The sequence below is a fragment of the Chelonia mydas genome, chromosome 9, assembly GCF_015237465.2.
Source record: "Chelonia mydas isolate rCheMyd1 chromosome 9, rCheMyd1.pri.v2, whole genome shotgun sequence".
NCBI lineage: Eukaryota > Metazoa > Chordata > Testudines > Cheloniidae > Chelonia > Chelonia mydas.
In genome coordinates this window covers 42526877-42541990 of record NC_057855.1, presented here as the reverse complement: position 1 = coordinate 42541990, position 15114 = coordinate 42526877, and the positions used below count along the sequence as shown (strand labels likewise).

Genomic DNA, 15114 nt, shown 5'->3' with positions numbered 1-15114 from the left:
GCTGAGGGCTTGTCTACCCATAAACCACTCCAACGGCACTGCTGCAGTGCTTCAGTGAAGACACTCCCTATGCCAACAGGAGAGGCTCTCCTTTCGCTGGAGTTAATCCATCTCCCCGACAGGTGGTAGCCAGGTCGACAGAAGAATTCTCCCATCAGTGTAATGCTGTCTATACTGGGGGTTAGGTTGGTTTAGCTGCATCGTTCAGGGGTATGGATTTTTCACACTCCTGAGCGTCATAGTTATATTGACCTAATTTCCTAGAGTAGACCAAGCCTGAGAGAACCCCAGGGAAAAACCTGTGGTTAGCAGTTTTTCAAATAGATGTTCAGATACCATGGTGGTGGGTGTACGTGTAGGTGTGTGGTCTATATCCCCACAGTAAAATTACACACACTCTCTCCCAGGGTTTTTGTTTGGTTGCACTAAATAAAGGAGAGTAAAACTCAGTCCCATTTCTTCATTTCCCAGCATCTTACTCAGATACAGCCAGCTTTTGTAGATTACAGAATTTGTTTTTCAAATACAACAGTTGTTATATTGTATGTCTGAGTCCTACCAGAGTCCTACTCAAATAACGTGCTTGTGGTGTAGTAACTGTAGAAGCTGATCCTGGCCATGATAGCCCTGAGCGTTAGACCCTGTTTTAGTTAGAGACAGAATACTGGCCAGGACCACATGATCCCTTTTTAAAAATGATTTTTTAGATAGAACAAAGTTTAGAATAGCCCAATGTCCCAAGCCTTTCTCAGTTGAGTTTTTCTTCCTATGGTAGATATGGCCATAGGCTATTCGCATCAGCATTGTTTTAAAAGTGCAAGATACAGGGATTGTTTTCCTAGATGTTCCCTCATAAACCCCGGTAATCTTACTGGAGCTGTTTATTTCCCAGTAGAGGAGCTGCATGATGCAGCTGTGAAGGAAGTGGCAATGGTGAAGAGGGATTGAGACCAGCTGGGACTCACTCCCCCTCTTTGCTCTCACTGCTAGAGATGGTGCCCCAGTAAGTATTGCTGAAGTCACCATTGTCTGGGGAGGAAGAAACCGGTGTTTTTCAGTCACTGGATGTAGGACACGGGAAAGGAGATGCAAGCTCTTAAGCACAGCCTGACACTGTTGGTGTTATGGATAGTAAGGCCTTGTTCATGTGGGGGATTAGCCCTGATTTTGCACGTGGTAGCCAGTGACCAAGAAAGCATGATTGGTCCTGGTTGAGTATATTCTTGGTTCAAGGAGAGATGGGCCAGTGGTTAGGGTACTAGCCTGGGACTCAGGAGATCCAGTTTCAGTTCCCTGCTCCACCTCAGACTTCCTGTCTGCCCTTTGTCAAGTCAGTTAATTGCTCTGTGCCTCAGTTTCCCACCTGTAAAATGAGGAGAATAACGCGTCTTACATCACAGGAGTGTGGTGAAGATAATTACATTAAAAGATTGTGAAGTGCTCAGATACTGTGGTTATGGAGGCACTGAAGAACCTCAGATACGTAAATGTAAATCATGGCTTTCCTTTGTATACAATTGATGTTTGTATGGGCACAGTTATGCTGGATGCGGGCGTCACTGATGACTGAATCCCAAGAAGGTTTCTGTTGTTGAATGGATCATACGGATCCCAGCAAGCTCCAGTTTCTCTGCTTTTGTGGAACGTTCCCTGACAAAACTTGAAAGAGGGGAATGAAAAGATTTTTGAGTCTTTGCCAACTTCATAATTTTGGAAGACAGCAGAGTGGCTGGTCCTTTATTGGCGCCCCTTGTATGACTTTCTCAAGTGCAAGGAGGATCAGCTTGAACATAAAGGGAGTTAAATATTTGTTTCTGCTAAGGTCTGATTTTTTTCAAGAAGATGCCAGTTCTGGTTGGATTTCCAGCATCTTCATTGCCGACCTAACTTCACGTTGATTTGTGGACCCTCCTCCGATGCACCGTAAACTACTCCATACGGCTAAATTCAGTGCCTTGCATAATGACACGTTTCAGAGTAGCAGCCATGTTAGTCTGTATTCGCAAAAAGAAAAGGAGTACTTGTGGCACCTTAGAGACTAACCAATTTATTTGAGCATAAGATTTCGTGTGCTACAGCTCACTTCATCGGATGCATTAATACTTGGTGGCATGGGCTCCCTGGTGAGGGCCTTACATGCTAATTGCACTTCCTCCTCTCTCCACTGTGGAATATCAGAGCTAATTTTGATTCCATTAGGAGTCTAGTTACAGGCTGCTGAGCTGAATTCATTTTGGGCTAATGGTGCACCAGCACTGAGGCTCCCCTACTACAAGCTGAAATCACAAAAGAGCTAAACTTACTAAGAGCTGAAATCACTGAGTGTTGTGTTAAGTAGTGGGGGAGCCTGAAGATATATGGTGGAGCAGTTTGCATGACGGCGAGCAGAGCAGAGCGGCTTGTGGAGCAGAGCGGCTTGTGGAGCAGAGCAGTTTGTGGGACGGCGAGCAGAGCAGAGCGGCTTGTGGAGCAGAGCAGTTTGTGGGACGGCTGGCAGAGCAGAGCATTGCAGTTTGTGGGACGGCGAGCAGAGCAGAGCATTGCAGTTTGCGGGACGGCGAGCAGAGCAGCTTGTGGAGCAGAGCAGCTGGTGGAGCAGAGCAGTTTGTCGGATGCCTAGAGGAGCTCATGGGGCGGCTGGCAGAGCGGAGCCCCATGGAGAGGTGGGGCCATCAGCTTTGGACCACGTAAGGTGCCCCTTAACGCCCCTCCCTCCCCCATCTCCACCCAGGTTGGGAGGTAAAACTCTGCAGATAAACTTTCGAACTCTGGGGCTGCCCTGACCAGGGACAGAGACTTTTGGGTCGTTGGACTTGCGGGACCTTGGGTGATTTTGGGTTGCTGGACTCAAGAACCAAAGGGAAAGGAGATGCCCCAATTTGCTTGGGGTGGGTTTTTTGCTCATGTGTTGTGTTATGAATCCTGTTGGTGGTGTTTCCCCCAACATAATGCCACATTGTTTCTCTCTGTTATTAAAAGGCTTTTTGCTACACTCAGACTCTGTGCTTGCGAGAGGGGAAGTATTGCCTCTTGGAGGCACCCAGCGGGGGTGGTATATATTTGTCCCAGGTCACTGGGTGGGGTCTCGAGCCGGTTTTGCATTGTGTTATTGGAATGGAACCCCTAGATACTGAACCCGGCCCTTGTTGCTGCCAACTCTGACAGGCAGAAGTGAAGTGAAGTGAGCTGTAGCTCACGAAATCTTATGCTCAAATAAATTTGTTAGTCTCTAAGGTGCCACAAGTGCTCCTTTTCTTTTTGTGAATACAGACTAACACGGCTGCTACTCTGAAACCCGTAAACTACTGTAAACAAGAGTTTAGGATGATTCGCTTGCAACTGTACTATTTTTCCTTACAAAACCTAAGGGCTCAATTCCTTTTTGCAATAGATTAACCAGCTGTGTGAAGCAAGTATCTACTTTGTAGCAACCATAACCAGTCAGATTTTGTAGTAGCAGCAGCACTGGGATTATATGGACCAGGTTCTAGTTTAATCGCTGGCAGCTGGTTTTCCTTTGTTATTGAGGTTTGGGTGTCAGATGCTTTGCTTCAAATTGCTTTGTTGTTTATATTAATAGTTTCTTAGTTTCCCCCCATGGCAGCCCACGAGCATCAGAAGGAAAGAGCTGCCTGACTACCAATGCTGTTGTTTTTGGGCTGGGGCCTTTTCAGATTGTGTGCTGCTGTTCTAGGAATGGCTTAATGATTTTCTATTTAATGATAATTAACCTAACCTGCCGGGCTTGATGATTATGTATAGGAGGATTGTGGTAGCTTGGTTTTTAATTTTGGGATGACAATTCAGTTACTCCAAAATATTGTTTTTAACAGTACACATGTTACCCAGGGATTTAAAACCAAAAGCAGTGGTAACTTAATTGTTTCTGTCTGGACAGTATCTGGGATAAATCAATGGGAACACAGTGCATCCATCTGATAAACGATTCATACAAACAAGCATGTTTTTATCTAAAGCTACTATCAATAAGAGTTTAAGCAAACACACACATAGGCAATAGGTTTAGGACATCACAGATATACGTACCCACAGTCTAACATAAGTACGGCCAGACTGGGTCAGACCAAAGGTCCATCTAGCCTAGTATCCTGTCTTCTGACAGTGGCCAATGCCAGGTGCCCCAGAGGGAATGACCAGAACAGGTAATCATCAAGTGATCCATCCCCGTTGCCCATTCCCAGCTTCTGGCAAACAGAGGCTAGGGACACCATCCCTGCCCATCCTGGCTAATAGCCATTGATGGACCTATCCTCCTAGCTCTCATGGTCTGAGATGGTTTTGAGTGATCAGCAGCTGGGCTTCCAGGGCCCCTCTTTCTGTCCGGCTGATGCGGAGTTTAGGTGTCATCTCCCTGCCTGAGGAAAAGCTCCCCTGGACTGCCTCGGAGCAGTCCAGGAGAGCTTTTCCTCGGGCAGGGAGATGACACCATTTACTTATCTTTTATAGCTAGCTGTGTAACTCTATTGGTTTTCAGCTGGCAGTGGCTGAACATACAAAATGGATCACTGCTGTACTGTCAAGTTCTGGGGTACACACAGGAATGTCAAATTCTGGGGTAACCCACAAGGTGGTGGTGGTTTTTCCTGTCAGAGCAGATATTTGTGCTATACTAGAGAAAATGGGTAACCTCTTGATCATTTCCTTTCCTTCCATTTTTTTCTCAACCATGGGGGCAAGTGAATTTCCACCTTCTACAAACAGGAGGGGATTGGAATGAAAATTGCGAGTATTACCTCCCCTGTTGGTTCTTTGATCAATAATCCCCCCCCCCCGCAATAAACTATTAACAGTGGCCTGAACATGTACCATGTTTAAAGTAAACCATCTGCCTTCCTAAGCCAACAGGCATTAGAACTTGCTGCACCATTAACTAAGTAGAAAAAATGGTGCCTGCCTATTGGTTGCCTATAATCTGCCAGGCCAGTGGTGATGTCATAAGATAAACATTGGAACCACTTTAACATCCTCCTACACCAGCCCAGACAAGTTAGTTATCTTCTTCTACAGGCGGAGGGGAAAGGAAAGAAAACAATGGCAGTAAAAGGACTTCTTGTTTGATAACATTCACCTGTTTCCTGCCTCCAGGAGATGCAAAGAGCTGCACTAGCTGGTTAGGAGTTTGCGAGGTAACCAGAATAATCCTAGTTAGACTTTGGAAAGTCGTCATTGTTTCGTTTTGTGTTTTGCCTCCTGATTTCAGATTTTAACTTCATAGCTAGTCACTTGCCTTTCTATCTGGAGTTTGCTGTTATTTCTTGTGCTGCTGGATGCTTGTCCTGGGGAGAGATCTCTCAGGATGGCACACAGCTGTGTGCAAGGCTTGACAATTTTTCTCGGCAATTGCTAACCAGAGACTGATAAAAAAGATGTAGAGAAGGGCACCATGATGTTCTAGGCAGAGTGAGTGTTGGAATTCTTCCAGCATGCTATCCCTGAACGGGTTTGGGCCATCCAGGCAAGATTCTGAGCTGTACCTCTCTGGAGAAGCACCTGGATGTGGGTGGCAAAGGTGGCTTCATACCACCCATTGTGCCTCCTGTATACTGGCCTCAGCTGGCAGCCTATGAATTTATGCTTGCTTCCCACCCATGGGTGTTTCTGAGCCCAGAATAGCCAGAATGCAAAGCACTCTGACTATGCCCCTCCCACTCCACCAGTCCCCTTCCTGGGCCCACCCCGGTACATCTGTGCTCAAGAGGTGGCAGAGGGCTGTTATGCCATGCCCATGCCACTTGTGGAACTTCCCAATAGTGAGAAAATTCTCAGCTGGGAGGATCTGGTGGTCTTCCAGCCTTTTTGTTTGAGTAGCACTAGAGAACTGGGGCCATGACCTTTTCCATTAGACTGGCTAGCGAGTGTTTGTTAAATTTGAATCTGCTTTGTCTTCCTCTTGCTATGGGGATGAGAAAAAGAGTTAGCTCATTCCTCCAACCCCAGAGGCTGTGTTGCTGGAGATGGCATCTAATAATCTCAGACTAAGGGCTTGTCTACATGGAGACTTAGTGTACGGCAAGCTGGGGTGTGAATCTACAGTGCATAGCTTGCCGCACACTTACTGGCCATGTGGACCTTGCTACCATGCACTAAAAGTTCTGTAGTGCATTTTGAGCTACTGCTCTGTCAAAGAACACACCACAGAACTATTATTTGGTGGTCAGAGGCTTCACATTGTCAGTTAGTGTGGGGTAGATTTAACCTTGGCTTGCCATGCACTAAGTCTCTGTGTAGACAAGCTTGAGGTACCTTTGTTAATGGTATTAGCTCTGGAGTGCTAGCTAAATACATTCTGACAGAAAGCTGGAAAAAATCACTAGACTTTCAACTGGATACCATATTCTTCTTCACTTCCTGTCTTAAACCATTGCATAGTACTGAACAGCTGTGGCATTCCATCCCAGAGGAGATTGCATGTCTGAAGCAGATGAAATAATTTCTTTCAGGATGAGATGAGCTATGTAAATAGAAGATAGTAAATCTCTAAGAAGGACGCACACATGGATTTGTTCTAGGGTAATGCATTGTGCAACTCATACTTCACTCTTTGTAGCCCACATACAAATTTTTGTTTTCACAGTCCTCTTTGAGAAGACATGTGGCATGTCAGTGTTCCGACCAGAAGTGTGTCCTTTCTGCCCTTCCCCCCATTTATTCTTTGTCCCTCTGTCTTTTTCTCTTATTTCATTCTATTTTCATTTTCTTTGTGTTCTCCCCCTTTCCTTCTCTCCTTCTCAAAGCAGAGTAAGGAGACCCATAGAATCAATTTGCCCCTGGGACCAGCTGTAGAATAAAATGGACTGAGATTGCAAGGATTCAGTCTGCAACTGGCTTCATCTGGAAAAGATTTCAGTGGTTTCTCCTCTCTGCTGGTGCTGCCAGTGACCTTCAGGGCAACAGTAGGGTAGGCTGCGCCGTGAAATGCTGTGAGAACTACTTCACTGTTGAATGCTTTCTCTCCAGGGAAATGGCATGTTATTCTCTGGGATAAGTTGGCTAATGTCACAGTTGTGAAACTGGTGCCTGGTGAGGCCAAGGAAGAGAGATATGACTAGATAAGTTTGTTTTTTAAACAGGCTATAGTATGCCTTTTGAGAGTAAATCTGGAGCCTTTCCTTACGGAGATGTATGTAGGGGTAAATCAGAAAATCTGGAAGGGACTGGGGAGAAAGTGGCCGATCTGGTGCTAATTCCCTTTAACACAACTTGAATTAATAGAGCATCATTTATTTTGAAAAGTCTCAGAAAGCTGATCATAAGGGCAGACAGAACTCAGCAGTCGAGTGAAATGATGCAACTCCACTTAAGTCCAGTGAGTTTCCCCAGGCTTCTGCCAGTGGGGAATTTTCCTGATGTCTCTACATGCTATAGAGAACCCCAGCCTCTTTTAGGGATGGGCTCTGAACTCAAGGGAGTGCTGCAGAGATCCTTTCTGTCTCTTTGATGCACCCCTCTGAGACTTTGCAGCACTGTTCGAGACTAGCATAACACAGCCTCAATGATGGACACATTGCTGTCTGCTGGGGAGGAGGAGCCACACGTTTTCTGTTGCCATGTGTCTTGTGCGTTCATTTGCACCAGTGCAGAGTGAGTGTAAGACGCTATCATTCTGGTGTGGTAGCATTTTACACTGGCTTTGCACGGGTATAAATGACTGAACAGGGCAACAGAGAATCAGGCCTGGCGGTTCCCTGCCCTCTTAGGAAATGATGTGGCACTCATTGCTGGTTTAGCACTGTGAGGATCCTTCACAGGAGCTTCCTTGGCTTCCTAACTCATCTCCCGCATGCATTTCAGGTTCCTAGCCTACATGTTCATTTTCTTCCCTTGGGAATTTTCTCCCTCCTTTCTCTTCAGACCAGTCCGAATCTGTTGCTGGGCAGTGCAGACATCTCCTGCCAGTGCTTGTCTGTAATTCTTTGCAAGGGCTGCGCCTCAGACTGCACAAAGTTTAAGTGGATTTAAACACATTGTAGCTTTTTGTTTTAGCTCATGTTTTTCAGGGTTTATTTTTAGCAATTTTTAAGCTTTGTGTAGATGGCCAAAAATCAGGGTGTTTGGGGGTTTCTCTTTGTATATAGCAGGGGTGGCCAATTTTACTGACCGTCTGAGCTCCATATGACAATCTTCAGAAGTTCGAGAGCTGGGACACACCTGCCAGGGATCAGGTCTTCAGCCCTGCTCCTGCTGGGCAGAAGCTCCGAGACTCCCCCCCCCCCCCCCCCACTGGGCAGAAGTTTTGAGACTCCTCCTCCCTGCTGCACGGCAGAGGTCCTGAGCTCCCCTCGGTTTGATAGCTTGCCACCCCTGGAATATACAGTAATGAATAATGTATATAATATACATTACTTATTACAACGGTATATGCTATGCTATGTTATACTATACACTATACTTAGTTCGCTTTGCAGTCACGTATAAAGGGAAGTTCACACAAGTGGTTGTGGGGAGAACCAGATGTGGAATGTTGTCCGTGCTGTAAAATGTTGCTCAAACCTCTCCACTTGTTTTCCAGCTTGTACCACCAGACAAGTGTCTGCTTCTTTGGTTTGGTTAATTAATTTATGTTGAATGCAGACTAAAAGGAATCTAATCTATATACATGTGTTTCTTCACTACTCCATCCTCCCCACCCAGTTTAGATCACATAAAGGAGCACTTACTAGGGGGACCATAAAGTCTTCGGTGAATAGAGCCACAAGCAGGAAATCTTCTTCATGTGCTCTTAATCCGTTGATGCTACTAACTGGGATTTCCCAGCATGGCTTGTGAATGCATTAGAGCTCCAGCCCTGCCATCTCCGAGGAGTTAATAGCTTCAGCACTGTAGCAGCATTCCATTCTCAGGGCCATCCCTCTTGCATGAGCTCTCTGGCTGTCCGAAGAATGGTTGCATTCTTCATTATTTTGTTCTTAGTCTGAGTTTTTTGGAGGGGTGGGTTTCACCTGAGATCTTGGATTATTTTACCTAGCAGCATTGTGAAAAGCCACCATAACATCTCTCCTTCTTTTCCCCCCTTTTTTTATTAACTTTTATTTTAAGTTGCCCTTTCCTGCCTCTCACCCTCACTGAGAGTACTCTGAGCTGACAGGACATAGATGTGGTAAGAGGAGTCTTCCCCTGTTGTTCCCAGCCCCTGCCATTATGTCTGTAATGGTCAAACCAAAAAAGCACCCTTGAGTCCCCACTTGGCAGCAGAAAATACAGCTGATGGACACTTGATCAGTCCAAAAATAATTGGTTAGCTATTGGTCAAATAATGTCTAAAATGGCCAAATGTTTTAAAGCACTAATTAACTGATTACTAATTTATTGTAACACCGGTAACAAAAAAGAGTAAGTATCAGAGGGGTAGCCGTGTTAGTCTGACTCCACAAAAACAACGAGGAGTCCGGTGGCACCTTAAAGACTAACAGATTTATTTGGGCATAAGCTTTTGTGGGTAAAAAACCCCACTTCTTCAGATGGATGAAGTGAAAATTACAGATACAGGCCTAAATATATTGGCACATGAAGAGAAGGGAGTTTCCTTACAAGTGGAGAACGAGTGCTGACAGGGCCAATTCAGTCAGGATGGATGTGGTCCACTCCCAGTAACTGATGAGGAGGTGTCAATACCAAGAGAGGGAAAATTGCTTTTGTAGTGAGCCAGCCACTCCCAGTCCCTATTCAAGCCCAAATTAATGGTGTTAAGTTTGCAAATGAATTGTACCTCTGCAGTTTCTCTTTGAAGTCTGTTTTTGAAGTTTTTTTTTTGTTGAAGGATGGCTACTTTTTAAATCTGTTATTGCATGTCCAGGGAGATTGAAGTGTTCTCCTACTGGCTTTTGTATGTTACCATTGCTGATGTCTGATTTGTGTCCATTTATTCTGTCGAGTTTGGCCAATGTACCTGGCAGAGGGGCATTGCTGGCACATGATGGCATATATCACATTAGTAGATGTGCAGGTGAATGAGTCCCTGATGGTGTGGCTGATGTTGTTGTGTCCTCTGATGGTGTCGCGAGAGTAGATATGGAGACAGAGTAGGCAACGAGGTTTGCTACAGGGATTGGTTCCTGGGTTAGTGTTTCTGTGGTGTGGTGTGTAGTTGCTGGTGAGTATTTGCTTCAGGTTGGGGGGCTGCCTGTAAACGAGGACTGGCCTGCCTCCCAAGGTCTGTGAGAGTGAGGGATCGTTTTCCAGGATAGGTTGTAGATCATTGGTGATGCACTGGAGAGGTTTAAGCTGGGGGCTGTACATGATGGCCAGTGGTGTTCTGTTATTTTCCTTGTTGGGCCTGTCCTGTAGTAGGTGATTTCTGAGTACCTGTCTCACTCTGTCAATCTGTTTCCTCACTTCCCCAGGTGGGTATTGTAGTTTTAAGAATGCTTGAAAAAGATCTTGTAGGTGTTTGTCTCTGTCTGAGGGATCGGAGCAAACGCGGTTGTTTGGCTTGGCTGTAGACAATGGATTGTGTGATGTGTCATCATGTGCCAGCAATGCCCCTCTGCCATGTACATTGGCCAAACCGGACAGTCTCTATGTAAAAGAATAAATGGACACCAATCAGACATCAGGAATGGTAACATACAAAAGCCAGTAGGAGAACACTTCAATCTCCCTGGACATTCAATACCAGATTTAAAAGTAGCCATCCTTCAACAAAGAAAAACTTCAAAAACAGACTTCAAAGAGAAACTGCAGAGCTACAATTCATTTGCATACTTAACACCATTAATTTGGGCTTGAATAGGGACTGGGAGTGGCTGGCTCACTACAAAAGCAATTTTCCCTCTCTTGGTAGTGACACCTCCTCATCAATTACTGGGAGTGGACCATATCCATCCTGACTGAACTGGCCCTGTCAGCACTGGTTCTCCACTTGTAAGGAAACTCCCTTCTCTTCATGTGCCAATATATTTAGGCCTGTATCTGTAATTTTCACTTCATCCATCTGAAGAAGTGGGGTTTTTTACCCACGAAAGCTTATGCCCAAATAAAAAAGAGTAAGACTTTATGGTCTTCAGTAGGCATAGCCTTAGGTAGGTACTTATGCCTAATTACAAAAAACAAGTTAATTAACTGAGTTAATGCAAAACACAATGAAACGAAGTTTTAAACAATGAAAGAATAATAATTATTTTTTGAGCAATGTTATGTTACCCTTTAAATGTGCCTGTTTTTCATGCCTGACCAGTTACAAAAGAAAAGAAAAATAAAATTAAAGAGAAATAAAACAAACAAAACTGTAAAAAAAAAAGTTTTTTTAAATGCTCATATGCTAGGTAGGGAGCAGACCAACTCTTAAGCCGCTTAATGGCTGTGCATCTTTTCTCTTGTGTTGAGGGAGGAGGTTTAATGACTGTGAACCCTCCTCTTCCTCCCCTACTCTCTTCTGAGTTAATTTCTGTATGTTTGTCTAATCAGTTTAGACAAGCTGTTCAGGGCACGGACTGTGCCTTTTAACTTTTTTTAATGTGCTTTGTAAACTGCCATGTACATTGATAGCCAGCCAGGTACACAAATGAAGATATATATGCATACGTATAATGTTCTAGAAAATTCCAGCCAATCAAGATGTTCAGCTTTCAGTTCGTTTACCTTTTTCCTAACAAGTGGCATTAGCATGTAGTAAAGTGAGTGATCAAAACATTTAAGTAGGCTTGCTAACAAATGGCATCATGATGTAATCAAACAGATAGCCCAGCGCCTACATCAGAGCATTCTTGCTAGAATATATGACATTATTTGACCATGGTCGAATATATGACATTATTTGACCATGGTCAAATAACAGGTGGTCAGTTGACATTATTGGAATGGTCAGTTGATCGGCTTGCCCAGCCTACAGCTGTTAGATCTCTGGGTCAGACTCCATGTAGAATTTACATTGTAGAAATCCCAGTCTGGCATCACAGCCCCAATGTATTTCCTTTCCTTTTCTGTTTTGTTTTTTGTTTTCTAGTATTCTAATTTAGTGAAAAGAAGAAGAAAGTGAGACAAAAATCTAAAATGTAGGCAGAAGAGCAGAGAAGGAAGCTTGATATGATGTGGAATTTGCTAACATCAGTTTGTATAATCTTGGTTTACATGTTCTGCATTCTCATTGTCCGTAACTTACAGCAGCAAATAGAGAGAATACCAGGTTTTCCTGGGGAAAATTAAGTTTGGACAGACCTTGCTAATGAGGTAGTACTCACAGAGATGAGTTAAAGCCAACTTCTGTTACATAATGTTTTGAATAGAACTGGTTGGAAAAAACTGATTTGTCAAAACCAAAACTTTTTGAGGAAGTATATTGGTTTTGACAAAAGTTTTGGTAAGGTTTCTCAGGTTTAGGATAAGAGAGCACAGGAGCTCCATTTTGTAATCCTATACTACATCCCAAAGGCCCAAAGTATATACAATGTATACGGGAACATGGGTTCTGAAGCAGGGGTTGGGAGACCCGTGAAATCCTTTAAGAAATATCAGCCACTGATGGCCTGGAATTGGATCTAATGGGCAGCTTTCTAAACCCACTCACATGACAATGCTGCTGAAAATCATCTGAGAGCTTTTTGTGTAGTTGATTACAGGCTGTTCTTTCTTTCCTTCCTTCCTTACAGAATCCCCTTTGTAAGGTTTCATTTCTAATATTACAAAATATGTCATGACACTAAGCATCCTCAGGCTGTTTTTAGTTATTCAAAGGACAAGCACAGTTAATTCAACATGTTGCATGCTTCGAGTTCCTTACTTGAGGCCCTGATTCTGCGAACACTTACTTAAATGAGTAAAGTTACTTATGGGTGGTTCTGCTGAGGCTAATCTTGTGAGTAATCTGCGTAAAGTTACAAAGGCCCCAGTCCTGCAATGAGCGTCACATGGGCAGAACTCTGCACCTTCGTAGACCTCGCTGTAGGGTCCTGGCTTATGGTTCCAATTCTACAAAAGGTTACTCAAGAGCTTAACTTTCTGGACTTCAATCAAGTAGTTCCAAGGAAGTCAGTCGATAAAGCTCCTGCATAAAACTTCTCAGGTTCAGGGCCTTAATTAGCAAGTTATACCATAATGCACCCCGGGGAGAAACATAATAGAATTTTAAAGGTGACCTTCAAAGTAAAAGCAAATAAAAGTATATTTGGTTTTGTTCCCTTCTTGTTTCTTGCACGGAAAAGATCTGAAAGGTTCTTGTTGTGCTTTTACTTTAAAGAGGTTTTTCTGCCTTAGGAATATCAAGAATGTCAAGGTTTTCCCTGGTTTGCTGAAGTCTGAATTGTGTTCGTGAACAGTTTTAACCAGAGTAGAGAAGATCTGAATATCTAATATAAAAAGCAAGCAAAGAAAAACACGTTAAGTGCTTTTCTGACCACCTTTATACATCACAAGCCAGAAATGACACACACTTTCCTCCTTTTTCAGATCGCTTTTAGTATTGCAAGATTAATTACTCAGAGGTGTTCACTGGGGGCAGAAAAGGGAAGTAGTAAGTTACACAGTCAATTTGGAACTGTGTAAGTTTAAAAATAACCGAGTGGAAAATAGTGTCAGGTGCTGCATTAGCCCTGGAGTTTTGCTATTTTTTGTGGTTTTACAGCTACCTTTTAAAAAAAGGTTTTCTCTCCCTTGTTGCTGTGTGAAATTCCCATGCAAACAGGAGAGAGAAGTGAGTGAGGGTCTGATACAAAGCCCATTGAAGTGAGTGGCAAGACACCTAGTGATTTCAGTGGGCTTTGGGTCAGGTCCTAAAGGACTTCACAAGGGCAAAGTGAGACTGACTATATACGGAATGCCACCAAATGCTCACAGTAAACAGACTGAAAATATAGGGAATAGGGAAGAACTCCTCAGGTGGTCTAACTTGGTGTAGTAGCTCCATTGACTGAGGATCCTGGCCCATTTAGGGGCAGATTTTCATAAGGGCTCATCAACCATGATTGAGACCAGACTTTCCAAAGAGCTGAGGCCCCAGTTCAGCAAAATAAGCATGTGCCTGACTTTAAGTACAGGAGTTGTCAGTCCCACCGCCCTCTGTTTGTCTGCGTAAAGTTATCCAGGTGCATCAGCACTTTGCTCAGTGAGGGCCCTGGCTCCTGTTTGGGCAGCAAAACAAAGTGGCCATACTTTCAGATATTCCCAATACTCATCCAGGAACTGCTGGGAGCTGAGCTCTTTTGAAAATCTGTCCCTCAGCCTCTGATTTACAGTTCAACTTGCTTTAACCTTTTCTAGCTACAAGTTCTAGAACAAAGTGTGTGTGACACACTCTATATTATTTTATAAAAATATGCTAATGAGTGTGAATTTAATGTAACTGGAATAGACTTCATGCAAAAGGTCTCTTGTAAGGTATCATTACAAAGCTTATAATCTACTAAGTGTGGTCATCCTAGTTTTATAAATGTATCACTCTTGTATCTGAAACTAGAAATATGAAATATAACTCTGAGGGGCTATTGTAATTATGCAAAGTGTGGGCCATTAATGGTGGTTTGGATCTTGATGGCTCCCATCAGCCAGGACAATTGACTGTGGATGGCTCTGGTTGCAGGCAGGCCTTCCTGTGAGTCAGGCTGGGAGGAATGAAGGCTTGGAGTCTCACAGGAATTGTGACCATGTCACCTGGTACTGAAATCCATCTTAAACCTGGTGCTTTTCCACTGGGGGCGGGGACCCAGAGAGACAAAGGACTCCCGCCTTGTGCCAAAGCCATATAAGGGGGTGGAACAGAACAAAGGGGGCTGCAGTCATGAGAAATCCTCTAGCTACCACCTGAGCTGGAACAAGGGCTGTACCAGGGGAAAGGATTGTGCCCAGACTGGAAAGGTGTCCGGTCTGTGAAAGAAACTTATTGAAACGTCTCTAAGGGTGAGATTTATCTGCATTCAGTTGTTATTACTGTACTAGACTTAGACTTGCGTGTTTTGTTTTATTTTGCTTGGTAATTCACTTTGTTCGGCCTGTTACTACTTGGAACCACTTAGATCCTACTTTCTGTATTTAATAAAATCACTTTTTACTTATTAATTAACCCAGAGTATGTATTAATACTGGGGGTGGGGGGCAAACAGCTGGGCATATCTCTCTATCAGTGTTATAGAGGGTGAAAAATTTATGAGTTTACCTTGTATAAGC

General features: G+C 43.9%; 1 protein-coding gene across 22 annotated transcripts in view; it reads left to right on the top strand.

Moving 5' to 3' along the window:
- ST6GAL1 (ST6 beta-galactoside alpha-2,6-sialyltransferase 1) overlaps positions 1-15114 on the top strand; it is a 256245-nt gene that overhangs the window by 39050 nt on the left and 202081 nt on the right. Inside the window, exon 1 of one of the 22 annotated variants that reach the window (XM_037908156.2) lies at positions 4993-5147. The exons of 20 other annotated variants lie outside the window; for them this stretch is intronic. The gene's annotated coding sequence lies outside the window, so the exon portion shown is untranslated. Of the gene's footprint in view, positions 1-4992; positions 5148-15114 lie in introns of those variants that run through there. One more of the 22 variants, XM_037908157.2, reaches the window with a different exon arrangement.